Here is a 17,934-nt window from a genome sequence, read left to right on the forward strand (position 1 = left end):
CTTGAACCCAGTCCTTTTGAGTTTTTATGGAGTATTCATTCCTTAGGCATGATTAAATCATTGGCCATTGGTGATCAACTTAAACTTCAGCCCCAGAGGTTGGGGGGATAGGGCTGAAAGTCCTAACCCTCTAATCATGTCTTGGTCTTTCTGGTGACCAGTCCCTACCCTGAAGCTATCTAAGGGCCCTCCACCACCAGTCATCTTCTGAGCATACAGAAGACACTCATCATCACTCTGGAGATGTCAAAGGTTTAGGACCTGTCAGGAAAAGGGGATGAAGACTAAATATATATTTCACAATATTACAAATATTGTATTAAAAAACCTAACCCGTGTAATAAGACAAAAAAAAAAAAGGTACGAAGATTAGAAAGGGGAAAAAAACCTATTATTATTTACAGTCTACATGACTGTATATACAGAAAATGCAATAGGATCTTCAAAGAAATTATTATGGTTCATTAGTGAATTTAACAAGATTGCTGAATTCAAAGATAATATACAAAAATCAACTATCTCCAGCAACAAATAACTGAAAAGGTACATTTTTAAATGGCTGTACATAAAAATGTACATTTTTATTGTACTAATTAAAAATAAGAAAAAAATCTAAAAGACATACAAGAATGCTAAATACAGAACTTTAGAAAATATGGAGAAAAATAAAACACCAAAATAAATCCCATGTTCACAGATGTCACCATCCCATGTCTATCTAAGATGTCAGTTCTCCTCATATTTGGTTATATTATTAAGAACATTCCCAATCAGAATACTAGTAGTTTATATGTATATGTATGTTCATAGTCAAAAATTTATTCTAAAATTTATGTGGGAATGCTAACAGCCAAAAGTATCCAAAACAATATTGAAAAGGAACAAGTTGGAGAATTATGCTACTGGATATCAAAACTTATTTTATTAGCTGGGCCTGGTGGTGTGACCCTGTTGTCCCAGCTACCCTGTAGGTTGATGTGAGAGAATTGCTTCAGTCCAGGAGTTCAAGACTGTAGTGCACTATGGTACCTGTGAACAGCCCACTGCACTCTGGCCTGGGCAACATAGTGAGATCCAGTCTCTTCATTAATTAATAACAATAAAATTCAAAACCTTATTTTAAAATGACAATAATTTTGACAGTGTGGTATTGTGTATGGATAGGTGAATACATCAAACAGAAAAGAAAAAAACTATCACTGTTATCATTATTAAAAAATTATCACTAGCCCAGAAATTAACCTACTCATATATGGACACTCTGTATGATAAAGGTAACACCACAAAGCAAAGAGGAAAGATCAGTCTTTTCAATAAATGCACTAAGTCACAATAGGACATTCATATGGGAAAAAAATTATTCTTGACTCCTACCTCACACTAAATATAAAATGTCCAGGTCAAATAGAGATCAAAATGAGAAAAATAAATTAGACTTCTAGAAGATAACATAAGAGAATGCCTTCATGACCTCAGTAGGCAAGACTTTTTGAATATGAAAAGATGATCCACAGAATGGGAGATGATATTTGAAATATTTACATCTAACAAAGGATTCATATATCCAGGATATATAAAGAACTTCTCAAATTAGTCCCAACAAAAGAAAAAAAAAGACAAATGACCCAACAGAAAAATGAACACAAGACTTAAATAGTTACTTCACAAAGTTTTTATGGCCAATAAAAGTAGTGCTTAAACTCAGTAGTCATTAGGAGAATGAAAATTAAAACCACAATCAGAAACCACTTACATACCCACTAGAATGGCTACAGTTGAAAAAACACTGTCATAAGTACCAAGTCCCAGAGAGGCCATGAAGCAACTGGAGCTCTCAGATATTACTGGTGGAGGTGAAAATTGGCACCACTTAGGGACGCTGAATGTACGCATACTCTCTTATGCGATTATTCTACTCCTGTGTATACCCAAGAGAAACGAGTGCATTTGACCTGCAAAAGACAGGTTTAAGAACACATCTAGCAGCATTATTTCCAATGATCCCAGACTAAAAACAGCCCAATTGTCCACCACTAGTAAAGTGGACAAAAAAGTCATGGCCTATTCGTAAAATGGAATATGCTATAGCAATGAACATAAACGAACTACTGCCACTTGCAACAACATGGATGAATTTCATATATGCTGTGTCAGAAACCGGAAACGACAGATTACAAATTGTGTAAATTTCATGTAACAGTACAGGCAAACTAACCTAGACCATTAAAAGTCAAATATTAGTCATCTTTGGGCAAAAGGGTGGGTTGTGACAAAGAGGGACAGGAGGAGGGCTTCTAGGATGCTGTAAATAGTCTAGTTCTGACCTAGAAGGTTATACAGATATGTTTCACTTTGGGAAAATTCACCTAGTCAAATGCTTACAATTTCTGTGCTTTTCTGCATGAATTTTGTACCTCAATAAAATTTTATCAATAGAAAAAAAGTTGATAAAATATTATTGATGAGTATGTAGTGAGACAGGCACCCTATATGTGGTAGAAGTATAAACTGTAAATATCTCTGAAAGGCAAATTGGTCATATCTACATAAACTGAAACGCTATATATATCCTTTGAACCAACAATTCTACCTTGGATATTTACAGTTATACTTCCACATACGCAGAAAGATACACATAAAAGGATTTCCATCCTTTCATGGCCACATCATTTTTAAGCCTAAACATCTAAAGGCTTGTCTGAAAAAATCACAGTGCATTTAAACAAGAAAATACCAGTGTTTAAAACAAACAAATGAATGTCAACCAAATCTGGACCAAATCCATGAAGTCACATTCTAGGTTTACTGTGGAATCCTGTGACACGTTTCACTCCCAGATGCTTCTTGCAGCCTCTACCCAACACTGCTTATGGAAACTGAGGCTCAGAGAGGGCTCTGGAATATTCTTTCAGCCGCCTACATGTAGCCACCTACATGTAGGACATCTCTGAAAGGGCTCACAAGGAGCTAGCAGAGGTGGTGGCCTCTCTGGCATGCACTAAGGGATGGAACCTCAGGGTAGGAGGAGGATGATCCCTTGCACCCTTTGCAATTTGCACCATGTCAGAATATAAACTTGTTAATCAAACCAGAAACATAGTCCTAGCCTTACAGTGGAGTCCAGATGTGAGAGCATATAGGATGCCAGAGGGCAGGGTTTCAGAGGTCATAGCATCCAACTTTCCCTTACACAGGTGAAGAGACTACCTATGATCTGCATTCCTTCAGAATGGAAAAACACATTACCTGGGAGGTAAACACACCTAAGCCCCACCACCCTCCTATCTAAGTGCAGATGAAGCTATCAGATAGCAGCTAAGGCCCCAGGAGATGTGCGCAGGAAAAGCAGGTTTTCTGGGGAAGCAGGGGGTGGGTGGGGGGTATGGTTGCAGGTGACAGCAGTGGGGATAGGAGGCAACTACATATGGTCCCGGTGGCACCCTGGGCAGACTGGAGGTGGGAGAAACAAGAGGCAACTACTGATAAAGTTCTCCTGCTTCAAAGTAGGCTCAGGATACAAGAGCTGGTTTTGAATCCAGTCGCTTCTCTTAAATGTCTACATCCATTCATTCACTCAATTAATCAATTATTCATCCATCAATTTTGTGCATGAGTGATATGCACTAGGATGTGGGCTGGGCATGAAGAATATCATCAAAAACAGTCCTTGCAAAGCTCAGGAGTTACTATAGCACTTACTGGCCCAGCGCAGATAAACTGTGGTAGTCTATTGAGATGACTATTGACAACCCCCTCTCCTCTTTTTAATGTTCTTTTGTAATTCAATGAAATGTGAATGTAGCATGAAAGCATACTGTCATCCTTTGTGCTCAACTGAAATATCTTTTTAATCTTTTCCCAAAATTTATTGTGGTATAATTGAAATTCAATGAACTGCACACACTTAAAGTATACAAATTAATCACTTTTGACATATGTATACAGCTATAAAACCATTACCACAATTAAGATAGAGAACATTTCCATCACCCCAAAATGTTTCCTCATGTCCTTGTGTAATTATTCCCTCCTTCCATCCTTATCCCCAGGCAACCGCTCTCCTCTAGAAAGCCTTTTTGGAAATTAAGGAAGACTTCTGACTGCTATCAGGCCAATCCTTGGAGGGCAGAGGTGAGGGAGGATAAAGAAGTATCAGGAAATGGGGTAAGTGTGGAGATATCACAGGCCCAAGGCTTAAGGAGACCTGAAGGGCAAATAGCTTTAGCAACATATAGGCATTTAACCCTTGCAGCCAATGTAAGGGAAAGGTTCATGATCCCCCTTTTTATGAATGAGGAGACAGCCTCACAGAGGGTAAGGAACTGGGTGAAGAACACACAGGTAGCATGTGGCAAAGATGCAGTCCAAAGCTCACACCTGCCCAGCTAAGTGCTTTCCCTCCAGGACTTGCTGAGGTCCCCACCTGTGCCCCAGGGGTAGCCTGCCCAACGTGCACTGAGCCTAGCTGTGTCCAGTGGGATTCCTAGCACCTCTCCCCTCATCAAGAACACGGACTTCCCACCCACCCCTCATACCCCAGCCCCATCTGATGCTGAGACCAAGGAGCCCCAGCCACGCAGGGAGACCAGCGCCTCCCCAGGGAATTCCCCAAGCTGCAACACTCCGGCACAGGACCGATGTTGGAACAGTTTAATGCCACCTAAAACCAAAACAACAGCAGGCACATGCGTCCAAACTTTAGCTCCTGAAAAGTTACCAAGTAATATGCAAATGCTTTCTTCTTCCCCACACCTGCCTCATCATCATGTGAAGATCAAGCAGGGGCTGGGAAAGTCAGGGTCAGGGCAGGGTTGAGGAAGAGGAAAGGGAGAGACCAGGTGGGGGTGACATGGCTTACAGAGATCCCTGGGAGATACTACTTGGTAACTTAAAAAGAAGTTTAAGTTACCAGTGGTTTTGCACCTGGGTAAAGTCATTTTGACACAACCACACCAAAATGGCTACATGTAGGCGGCTGAAAGAATATTCCAGAGCCCTCTCTGAGCCTTAGCTTCCATAAGCAGTGTTGGGTAGAGGCTGCAAGAAGCATCTGGGAACGAAACATGTCACAGGATTCCATTCCTCCAGAAGCTGAGAGACAGAGGCGGGGGACACATCCACTTGGTGGGACAGAAAACTGAAACGAGGAGGAGACATGTCCTAAATTTTCAGTGACTGGCATTAGAGTCACCAGACTTTCTGGGGTGGACACTTGATGGGTAAAATGACTCCTGGCTCAGTTTCCTTCTCTGTACAGTGGACACGATATCCCAGCTCCTAGGCTTTCAGGACTCAGTGAAACCAGGTGTGCCATCTGCCAGTCCTAGCACCAGCACAAGACCTTCAGCAGTAGCTTCCTCCTGCCCCACTGCCACTCTTGCCCACACCCCTGATACCCAGGTCATCAGTCTGAGAGGAGCTCTCTGGATGCTGTGGGAAGTTGGCATCAGCCTCACAATGCCCTTCCTGGGTCTATCTCCTTTGTTCTGCGTATGGATCGGTTACAGTCATGGGGACAGGGTGGCTGTTTGTTCTGCATTGGGATTCCTTGTTACTCTTCATCATTTGAATTGGGAAGCAAGGGGCTGTGGTGACAGAAGAATGTCCCAACAGGATGCACTGCTGGTGTGTCTCCTGCCCTTACCCCCAACACCTTTCTGCACTCTCCCTTCCTCCCCGAGCTGGGCAAGAGCATTAAGGCGTGATCTGACCCACTAAGCTGCCTTCTCCCAAACAAAAAAGAGCCAGAGCTTCTCCCTAGCCTGCTGGCAACGTATGGCTCCTCTGCCATCAACAAACCTAATCAAGAACTGACCACCAAGAGTTCGAGATCAGCCTGGCCAACCTGGTGAAACCCTGTCTCTACTAAAAACACAAAAAATTAGCTGGCTGTGGTGGCGGACACCTGTAATCCCAGCTACTTGGGAGGCTGAGGCAGAAGAATCGCTTGAACCTGGGAGGTGGAGGTTGCAGTGAGCCGAGATCGTATCACTACACTCCAGCCTGGGCAACAAGCGCAAAACTCTGGAAAAAAAAAGAAAAGAAAAGAAAAAGAAAGGAGGGAAGGAGAGAGGGAGGGAGAGAGGGAGGGAGGGAGAGAGGGAGGGAGGGAGGGAAGGAAGGGAGGGAGGGATATACACATGAGCCTTGTGTAAGAGAGAAGGCTTCCAGCAAAGGAAGAGAGTGAGGGTGAGTGAGGGTGAGTGAGGGTGAGTGAGGGTGAGTGAGGGTGGGTGAGGCTTCAGGAAGGATAAGTGTTGGAAACAGAGGGCCAAATGCTGATGGAAGCAAGAAAGCATTCTGTCAAGTCCTACAGATGACACTTCATTCACCAGCTCTTTTGGTTTAACAAACATCTATTGGGCACACACCAGGTGCCAAGCACTGTCGGCCATGAGGATGTGAGAATGAACAGAACACAGTTCTTGCCCTCCAGAGGTTCGTCGGAAAAAGCACTGTGACAAACAAATGCTGTGGCAAAGCAACAGTAGTCACCAGCACTGAAGGGAAGCACCAAATAGTGCCCGGGGAGGCCAAGTGGGCATCGGTGGGAGGGCAGTGCCCAAGAGGGGCTTGAGACAGAGTGTAGCAGTCAAGCGCGGGTTCTAGCACTGGCTGCATGGGTTTGCACCCAGGCTCTGCCAGTTACTAATTCTATAAGCTTGGTCAACTTACCAACCTCTCTGTGCCTCAGATTCTTCATTTATAAATGGTACCCACTCCAACAGGTTGTTGAAAAGATTATAGGAATACATGTAAATCACAGTTAGTATAGCGTCTGGCTACTGGGTCTATAAATGTATTTATTAAGATTGTCTTTCATGCAATTTACCTAACAAATGTGCACATGTACCCCACACCTAAAAGGTAAAAAAATTTAAATTTAAAAAAGATTGTTGTCTTGATGGCAAAGCAGGCATCTAGCAGGTAAAGAAGGATACAGGAAAGATGTAAAGCAGAAAGCAGGAACAGCAAGAACAAAGGCAAGGAGATGGAAGTGTGGGTCATGGTTTGGTATGGCTGCTACAGGGAAGCGTGTGGTGAGAATTAAGCCAGAAGGGTGGGCAAAGGCCAGGTCTCGCCAGGCTGTGCACACCTTGGAGGTTGTGGACTTGATTCTGGAGTTGATAGAGAGCTCCTGGCCGCCTTTTTGTAATGATCAGATTGGGCCACTGTATTAGGATTGTATCAGATTTGGGGACTGTATCATGCAGCTGGCTCAGGAGCTAGGAACTCACTACTACAGAAAAGAGAGAAATAAAGAGGCCCTCAACTAACACAGGGCCACAAGAATGGAGAGGCAGTGAGGACTGGGGCCTAGAGATGACTAGATATGGGCACGGGCAGGACACAGGGTGGCCTGGGTGAACCACTAAGCCACGAACCAGGACCGGGAAGACTGGAGCACGAGCAGGTTTGGGGCTGGAGTAGAGAGACGATAAAATAATAGGTGCTAGGCAAAGATCTAGGAGCTTTATATGAATTATTTCATTTAGGCCGGGCGCGGTGGCTCAAGCCTGTAATCCCAGCACTTTGGGAGGCCGAGACGGGCGGATCACGAGGTCACAAGATCAAGACCATCCTAGCTAACATGGTGAAACCCCGTCTCTACTAAAAAAAAAATACAAAAAAAAAAACTAGCCGCTACTCCGGAGGCTGAGACAGGAGAATGGCGTGAACCCGGGAGGCGGAGCTTGCAGTGAGCTGAGATCTGGCCACTGCACTTCAGCCTGGGCAACAGAGCAAGACTCTGTCTCAAAAAAAAAAAAAAAAAAGAATTATTTCATTTAAATCCCACATTGTGGGACCTTTGAGAAGGGCACAGCTATCATCCACATCTATAGATGAGAAAACTGAAGTGTAATGTGATTGAAAACCCTGTAAGAAGCAGAGCCATGATGTGGTTTTCAGAGCCTGCACCCTCCTTTCTGGGCTCCACGCTGACTTGGAGACACCTGAGGGCAGAGGCTGGGCATCTAGGGCTAAGCAGAGAGGCCTGGGCTGGAAGCTCTCTGTCGAGCCACAGGAGAGATGAGACTGAGATTGGCAGGGAGTGTGAGAGAGTGAGGAAGAAGGCAAGGCCGGACCATGGAGAGAGGGGCTGTCACAGAGGGTGGTGGGTAGGCAGAAGTCCCGCCAGCTAGGAACCCATCCCAACCCCCGGAATCCAGCAGGAGCCTTCCTCAGCCCTCTCCCTAGCCCACAGGTTAGGAGTCCAGCCCTAAAATTTGGCCTTTTGCCTACCTGCCCTGCCCACAGCCCACATAGCGCACAGAGGCGGCCTGGCCCTCCTCCGGTGCCTGGAGCTGGTTGCACAACCACCTGAGCCGGTGAGGCAAGGATAGCGTTCCCTTCCTCCCCCAGAGGAGTCCAGAGGCAAGGGCTGAAAGGATTAGGCTCAGCTTTGGGAGACAAAACCCACGCTAAGTGGAAGCATGCCAGCCCTTGCTGGGCTATTGTGAGGCACAGTCATGGTTCCCAGTCCACATGCGGACAGGGCTTAGGATCTGTTGACAAAAGCGACTCAGGCGTTTACCTCAGGCCCAACACCCGCTGGCCCAGGTCCCGCCTGGGTGTGTCATTGGCTCAAGTGAGGTCCCATGAATACACATACACACACACACACACACACACACACACACACACGCACACTCGGGAGCCAACTCCCTGAGTCACCCAATCCCAGCCAAATTCACCTGAAGCACCTGGCATTTCTCTCAGCACTCAACAGGTCATTGTGCTGAGCTGTCAGTGCAGAGGAGGCTTAGCCGGCTCCATCATTCACATCACGAGCTTCATAAATTCCTGAGGAGAGTGCCAAGGGCCGAGATTGCTGCAGCACTTTCACCGGAGGAAGAGGAGAGGCTAAGCAGGCAGGTGGTTGGGGAGAGCCAACAGAGGGAGCAATTCCAGCCTCCACGTACTCTCCTTCTGCCACTAGGTTCCATCACATGCAGGAGCAGTGTCTGGCCTCGGTGTGGTGAGAGAAAAAAGAGAAAACACACACAGAGAAGCGGGGCTCACAGAACATGGAATGTGTGTCCTCAAGGGCCCTTCCAGACCTTTAATTAGTGTGGCTCCCTCATTTACAGATGAAGAAACCATTTGTCAGACACTCAACGGGTGAAGGATGAACAAGAGACAGAACTCAGGGCCTTCAACGTCCTCTCAGTGCTCTTGCCCCTACATCACACAGACTCCAGACAAGCAGGACTGGAAGAAGCTAAGAGGACCATGAGCCTGACCCCACACCTGCTACTGGAAATACCCACAGCCTCCTCATCTGGGCTCTTCTGGCCATATGGCACAGCCTGGTGGGCTAGGTTTTACTCACGGTGGCATCTCCAGTACCTGGGGCACAGTAGATTCTCAGAAAATGTTGCATGAGTTAATCTAATGGAATACCAGTTTCTCCCATATGGAAGTATGCTAGCCACTCTTTTGGAAGCCACAACAAATTTAAAGCAGACCTTTTTTTAAAAAAAAAAAAAGCAGGTGTCACTTCGCTTCAGCCTGACAAGAATTTTTCTGGCTGGACAAGAATTCTTGACAAATATGCATTTAGGCAGATAAGTTCACCTTGTGGCATACCTGAACTGCTCTCTCCCCTCCGCCATGCAGGTGCCCAGGAAGCAAGGGATGGAGGTAGCTGAGACAAGGCCTTCCCAGCTAGCCGTGGTGGTGGGAACACCATGATCAGCTTCCCCACTACATCCCCAGCAAACAGGAATCTTAATGCCACTGCCAGAGCTGCCCGAGGCACGTGCCCTGCTCCTCTCATCTTTGGCACAGCTGAGCATGTGTTGGCCAACAGCCCATGCTCTAGCCAGAACGGGTGCCCAGGATCAAGTGGAACCTTCCTGGTCAGCTGGGAGAACAAACGCTGAGAACGTTTCTTTACCAAACATTCCTGAGTACCTCTTCAGGGCCAGCCCTGCTCCAGGCCCTGAGGATACAGATGTGAAGGAATATAGGCCTGCTCCTGCTCTCATGGGGCTCAGAACCCTCCTTACTGTTCCAGAAACACAAGTGCAGCTGTGTTGATGTAGCCACACTGGCTCCATTAGATGAAGATGGACATAAGGATGGATGAATGAACACATGTAGTGAAGAGGGGAGGTTCAGGGCCTTGCTAAAAAAGATGACTATTAAAAAGCAAGTTAAGGATAGCAATGCTTGAGAATCATCACAGCAAACACTCGCTGAGCCTTTCCAGTGTGCCAGGCCCTGTGTGGAGTCCTTATATGTCTTTACTTACTTAATCCCTTACCTACGCTGAGGCCATTAACTGTTATCATCCCCGTGAAAAAACTGAGCCCAGGGAGGTTGCTAAATGTGCAAAAGTCTCACAGTTGGGAAGTGGCAAGTGAGAACTGGAACCAGGCACCAGGGCACTGGTGCCCAAATGCCCAGCTGGCATACTTCATAGCTCCCTTCGGAGGCTTCTAGCTGTGTTAAAGCTTTGAACTGAATCAGGTGGGGGGGTCACACGTGAGGCGACAAAAGGGTGGTAACACCAAGGGATCTCAGAAGGTGACACTGCTTTGGCATTTCTTGGCAAATTTACCATGATCATAGTCTGGCCTTAACTGACCAGGAAGAGGTCTCTGTCATTCATGCAGAGATGAAAATACTTATTAGTAATCAACTGATGCTGATCCAATGCAGAAGAGATCTATAAAATCCCATCTAAATGCATTCATTTACATTGGGTGGGGTATATGAGTAATAGTGACCAGAATGCTCACTCCTGTCAGGGGCCACCAACCCAGGAATGGGGCATGGCCACTGTGAGACAGGAGTGAAATCAGCGCACAGGAAGCAGACAGCACAGGAAGAACAGGTCTCTTGCTGAGGCAGTCTGCCCCCAAGGCACAGCATACCTCTCTGGTCAAGGCCCATTAGACCTTTTGCTGGGCAGTGGGGAACCATCTAAGAACCAGACCAACCGAGGCCCTACCTCACTGAGTGTATGGTCCTAACAGAGAAGCCAGATACTAAACATGTCATTACGGGCAGGTAACAGTTACCCAAACACACACTAAGGAATGCTCTTGCAAAAGAAAACTGAATGACACGCATTCCCCAGAATTGAGTCTCCTCTCGCCTGGGTAGACCTGGGTAGACCTATTGGGTGCTCACCATCAGATTTTTTCCTCTGATCCCCACTTTCTTATATCCCATGATATAAGACAGATGATACACTCCTGAGCTCTAATGGACCTAAATGACTCTCCTGTCTCAACCCGGGACATCCAAGTGAGCTCAGTTCTTTCCTTGCTTTTGTTCCAGGAGGACCAATTCATTATTTTGGGCCGATTCCAGCTCTGCTGAACCTGCATCTGCTGCTGGAGAGACCCCAGAGCACACTTCCCAACCTCCTTCTGAGAGCTCTCAGGCTGCACGGCTCTGCCTATGTCCTTGTTCCCTTCATTGCCAAGTTTCAGGGGTAACTGTCAGCCCCACATATCACCAGCTGCCAGTGTCTATCACAGAGAACTGGAAAGACACAGAGTGATCCTGGTTGTTGGAACCAGCAGGATGCTAGGAAATGATGTTGATATACCATGTAGACAGATGATTACACATGAGCACCCTGGACAACCCAGGAATGTCCTGGAAGCACCTGCTTCACACCCAGACCTGGTAGACAAAGAAATCACACATTTGGGCAGCTAATTTCTCTGTTATTTTCTCTGCCAAGCACAGAAATGAACAGCCCAAAAAGGGCAGGAAGAAACAGAGCCAAGAGTTTATATGCTCCTGATTTAAAACATAAGAATAAGAGAAATATTCCCACCATGCAAATAACAAATAGACCAACCCTTACTCCCCAGCCAAATATTGATATTTCCTTTAAATTTTTGACGAAAATATCTGTGCTTGGGGGTAGGGAGAGACTTGTGGTTATTTGGCCAAAAGCTGTTCTAGGTCATAGGCAGCCATTAAAATTATGATTTTCAAACAAAAGTTACAGATTTAGATTGACTTTTGAGCCCAAAGTTATTTTGACATTTCATAAAATAAATCATCAGATAAGCACATCACATTATGTTGACAACAGTGCCCAAAATAGTTTCACTATTTTTAGTATTTATATCATTTTATTTTTATTGATTTATAATTACATAACTTATAATTAAATAATATCTATATTTGGAATTTTAAACAGCCAGTATAAATAGACAAGAATGGAACAGTTACAGTCATGTATATGGCAGGCAATATGTAAGGCATCAGTTTTCCTGGAACGTGTGATTTCTCTCCTGAATGGTGATTAAATTCATCTCCCAAGAAGCTTTTGGTTTGAATCCAGGTAGACCAAGCAAAACAAAAGACAATACAGCATCGGACCCACAGTTTTAAACTTGTCAGCTAAACAATTCAGATGGTCTCTTTCTTCAGTCATGGCCACTGTGCGCTCAATCAGCTCAGCCTGTAATTGATTCCTGTCCTGAATCAAATGCCAAGGACCCCGTTCTTAATACTCCTGCCCTGACTTCCCCCAAAGGTGTGGCAATGGCAGTCTGAAGTGGGAAAGCTGTGTCTGGAGCCTGCCTGCACCTCTTGTAAAAAACTGAACTGAGAAACGCCAGCTTGCAATTCAATGCACAAAAATTGACATCCATTTCAGAAGCAATGCTCAGTCAACTAACTTGGCATTTGAGGGGGTGGAGAGTTGCCTTTTCCAAAAAGAACAAGGCTACATGGGACAGGATCCTGCCTGTAGAGGTAATAAAGAAAAGAAGGCTGGGTGTCGTGACTCACACCTGTAATCCCAGCACTTTGCGGGGCCAGGGCCAGAGGATCATCTTGAGCTCAGGAGTTTGAGACCACCCTGGGCAACATACTGGGATCCTGTCTCTACTAAAAATTACTTTTTAAAAAATAGCCAGACATGGTGGTGTGCACCTGTAGCCCCAGCTATTCAGGAGGATGAGGTGGGAGGACTGCTTGAACCCATGAGGTAAAAGCTACAGTGAGTTATGTTTGCAGCACTGCACTACAGCCTGGGTGACAGTAAAAACCTGTATCAAAAAGGAAAAATTAAAAAAAAAAAAAAAAGCAGAGGGACAGGATTCCAACATTCTGAGTAGCTCTTAAATGGCTTGGGAATAAGACATCTTCTCAAGGCGAAACTGTATTTACTAGCAAGAAAATAGGGACCAATTAAATTGGTCCAAGTTCTGCACAATTTGGAGCAGTTGACCTTGATTTGTAAAACTGCATGTTAATTGTTATCTGAGCTTTTAGGAGCTTAGCCCCAAAAATCATACCTGAGGTAAGGGAGCCCTAGAAACCACTGAATGACCATACATAGGCAGTACAGCAGAGTGGTTAGGCCAGCCTCCAGAACAGTCAGGATTTGAAGAGCAACTCTATTCTCTACTAATTGTGCCACCCTGGGCACATATACCTCTCTTTTTCTTTGTAAAATGAGAAAAATGCTACCTACCACATAGTTGGTTTATGGATAGAAGAGAAATCCAAAGATCTGCAGAGGGTCTCTGTGGGTTTTCAGCTGGGAACAAATCAATGCATTCCTGTGAGGAAGTTACCTGATGCTAAGGAAAGGACCACTGAAAAAGAAAAAGCAAATCACTGGAGCTCACGCAGCACCAGCAGCAGTTTGTATTTCCAGCAGCCAGAATAGAAAACCTCATTATCCGTGATATACCAGGTGAAGGCCTCAGATACTGCCTCAGTAGAATAGAGAAATGTAACCCTAGACTAAAGATTATGACGGTCACACCTAACTTAAAAGAAAGACTCAATAGTATCATACTGTTTCCAAAAAACTTAATTGTATCCCAGAACCAAATGTCGGAATATTTGGAGGAATACAAAAATATCTAGAATCTGAAAAGGTAAAATGTATAATATTTGGCATTCAATTAAAAAAAACAAAAACAAAAAAAGAAAAAACAGAGGCCAGGCCCTGTGGCTCACTCCTACAAATCCCAGCACTTCAGGAGGTCAAGGTAGAAGAACTGTGTAAGCATAGGCATTCGAGACCACAATGGGCAACACAGTGAGACCTCATCTCTACAAGAATAATTTTTTTTTTTTTTTTTGTAGTTAACAGGGCACAGTGGTGCATGCCTGCAGTCCCAGGTACTCGGGAGGTGGAGGGGAGGATCGCTTGAGCCCAGGAGGTCAAGGCTGCAGTGAGCCAAGATCAAACCACTGCACTCCAGCCTGGGCAACAGCCCTGTCTCTGAACGAAACAAAAACAAGCAAACAAAAATGACAGGAAACAGGAAATATGAAACGAAACAGGAAAGGAAATTAAATAGTCATGAAGGGAAACAGGAAACATAAGGGAAAAAAATCAATCAATAGGAACATAGGAAAATGGCACAAACTATAAAATTGGCAGAAAAAATCTTCAAAATAATTAGTATGACTATATTCTATATGTTCAAGTCGGTAGAGGAAAAATTGAATACGTTAAGCAGTGACATAGCAAGTGAAAAAAAAAACCTCAAATCAAACCCTAAAAATAAAAACCTCAACATCTAAAATAAAATATACACTGGATAGAATAAATAGACACTATTTATTTCCTACCAGGGAAAAGACTTGTGAGCTTAAAGACACAGCAATAGAAAGTATCCAAAATGAAACAGAAAGAAAAGACGGGGTGAGGACAGAACATCAGTGAACTAAGTGAACAAATTACATGTAATTCAAGGGAAGGGGAGAACAAAAATATTATTTAAGGAAACAATGGCCAAAACTTTCCAAAAATGATGCAAACTGTAAGTCCACAAAAAGTCTCCACAAACCCCAAGCAAAAGAAACATCAAGGACATTACACTTCAGAATATCATAATTAAATTACTTAAAACCAATAATAAAAAGAAAATCTTAAAATCAGGCAGAGACAAAAGATACACTGTAACAGAGTAACAAAGATAAGAATTACATCAGAATTTTCATTGGAAACAATGCCAGCTAGCAATTAATGGAGTAAAATCTTTAAAATTCTTGGGCGGGGAGGTGGTGGGGGAGGAAGAAGCCTGTCAATCTAGCAATCTAGATCTAATGAAAATGTATTTCAAAAACAAACACAAAATAAAAACCTTCTTAGAAATGCAAAAGCTGAAATTATTCTTTATCATCAGAGCCATATTACGAAAACATATATTAAATGAAATTTTTTAGATGGAAGGAAAATACCAGATATATAAACAGAGAGCATTGGAAAGGATTAATATGTGAGAAAATATAAAATAATGTATTATGTTTAGAGTCTTGAAAACAAAATTGACTATCTAAAGCAAAAATAATAGCCAATAACTTACAATGGATATAAAACTAACATATATGACAAGAATAGCACAAAGGCCAGAAGAAGGGAAATACAAGTAAACTGTTGTAAGTTTTCAATACTATGTATAAAGCAATAAAGTATTACTTGTAGACCGTAAGTTAATATGTACAATATAAAGCCTAAAACAACCACTAAATAAAACAAATGGATAGAACTATAATCTAACAAAGAAAGTAAAACGGAATAAAAAATAGGCAATAAATCCAAAAGAAGGCAAAAGAAAAGGAAAAGGGGAACAAAGGACAAATGAAATGAAAACAAACGACAAGATTGCAGATTAAATCAAATCATATCATTAATATTAAATGTAAATGGTCTAAATACCTCCAGGTCAATGACCGAGAATGTCAGATTGGATAAAAACGCAAGGCCTAACTATCTTGCCTATCAGAAATTCACTTTAAAAAGACAAAAACAGGTTAAAAGTAAAAGAACAGACATAACACTAACCAGAGCACACAGAGTGAAAGAACACATTTAACACTAACCAGAGCAAACCAGGAATAAACAGGGGCATTTCATAGGAAAGGTTAAATTCATCAAGAAGACATAATCCTTAAATGTATATGGGCCTATGTGACATTATGAGATACAGATACAGGTGGGTTTTTGTTCATGGCTCCTGGCTCATAATTGACATAGCCCTTGTTACAGTAAAAAGAATTTCTCTGATCTTCTCTTGCCCAAGGCAAAACTCTGAGTGTAGAACATAAAAGCCTCATTGCAGAAAGAGTCCTGCCTCATATTTTGAGGGAAGGAATGTTGCACAGAGACTCCAAGAAGAATCTGAACAGGCAGGCTTTGCTGTATTTAGATCATACCCTTTTAGTCCACTCACATTTGTACATGTCAATCACGCCTATCCAATGAAATCTCCATAAAAGGTCCAAATGTTCATTCAGGGAGCTTCCAGATAGCTGAACATATGGAGTTTCCTGAGAGTTGGCATACCCAGGGAGGGTATGGAAGGTCCATGCCCCTTCCCATACCTTGCCCTATGCATCTCTTCATCTGTAGCCTTTATAATATCCTTTATAATAAACTGGTAAACATGTTTTCCTGAGTTTCCGAGTCACTTAAGCAAATTAATCAAGCCCAAAGTGGGGGTCATGCAACTTGAAACCCAACTTAAAGCTGGTTAGTCATAAGTTCTAGAGGCCATGAATTATGACTGGTGATTAAAGGGAGGGGCAGTTTTGTGGAATGAGATCTCAACCAGGGGATCTGACACTATCTCTAGGTAAATAATCTCAGAATTGAATTAGAGGATACCCAGCTGGCACCCACTACAGAACTGATTGCTTATTTATTGGTGGGGAGAAATCCCAACACATTTTGGGGTCATAGAAGTCTTGTGTTGATATAAGACGAAAGGAATAATGGTTTGAATTTTTCCTAACAGCCTAATAACAGAGTTTCAAAATACATAAAGCAAAAACTTATGAAATCACAAGAAGAAACTACGAAATTTAGAAAATCCTTAAATATTCTGAGGCATGAATTGCAGAAGAAATTTAAGAAGAGCAAATTAGAAAGTAAGTTTTAACTGGAGGGAAATGAAAACACAACATATCAAAATTGTGAGATACAGTGAAAGCAATGTTTTAGGAAATTCACAGTACTGACATGCTCTTATTAGAAAACAGAAAATGTCTCAATTCAGTGGTCTCAGCATCCACATTAAAGATTAGAAAAAGAACCCAGATGAACATATATGTAAAAATTCTCAACAAAGTATCAGCAAACTGCAATAGCACATTAAAAAGATCATTCACCATGATCAAGTGGGATTCATTCCTGGGATGCAAGGATGATTCAACATATGCAAGTCAATAAATGTGACACACCATATTAATAAAAGAAGGACAAAGCCCATATAATCATCTCAATAGATGCAAAAAAAATCATTTGACAAACTTCATCCTTTATTATAAAAACTCTCAACAAACTAGCTATAGAATGTACAAGTAATATTCCACAACATAATAATGACCCTATATGACAAGCACACAGCTAACATCATACTCAACAATGAAAAGTTGAGAGCTTTTTCTCTATAATCAGGAACAACAGAAGGATGTTCACCCTCACCACTTCTATTCAATACAGTAATAAAAGTCCTAACCAAAGCAATCAGGTAAGAAAAAGAAATAAAGGCATCCAAATAGGAAAGGAAGAAGTGAAACTGCCATATTGCTGATGACATGATCTCATATATACAAATCGCTAAGGATTTCACAAAAAAAAAAATGTTAGAACTGATCAATAAATTCAGTAAAATTGCATAATACAAAATCAACATACAAAAATCAGTAGTGTTTTTATACACTAACAGCATATATAGAAAACAGCTTATATATCTCATATATAGAAAACCGCAAGGATTTCACACACAAAAAAACTGTTAGAACTGATCAACAAATTCAGTAAAATTGCATGATACAAAATCAACATCCGAAAATCAGTAGTGTAGCATACACTAACAGCAAACTATTTGAAAAAGAAATGAAGAAAACAATCCCACTCATAATAGCATTAAAAAATGAAATACTTAGGAATAAATTTAACCAAGGAAGTAAAAGATCTATATACTGAAA

This window comes from Mandrillus leucophaeus, unplaced genomic scaffold (genome assembly GCF_000951045.1).
Source record: "Mandrillus leucophaeus isolate KB7577 unplaced genomic scaffold, Mleu.le_1.0 Scaffold736, whole genome shotgun sequence".
Lineage (NCBI taxonomy): Eukaryota > Metazoa > Chordata > Mammalia > Primates > Cercopithecidae > Mandrillus > Mandrillus leucophaeus.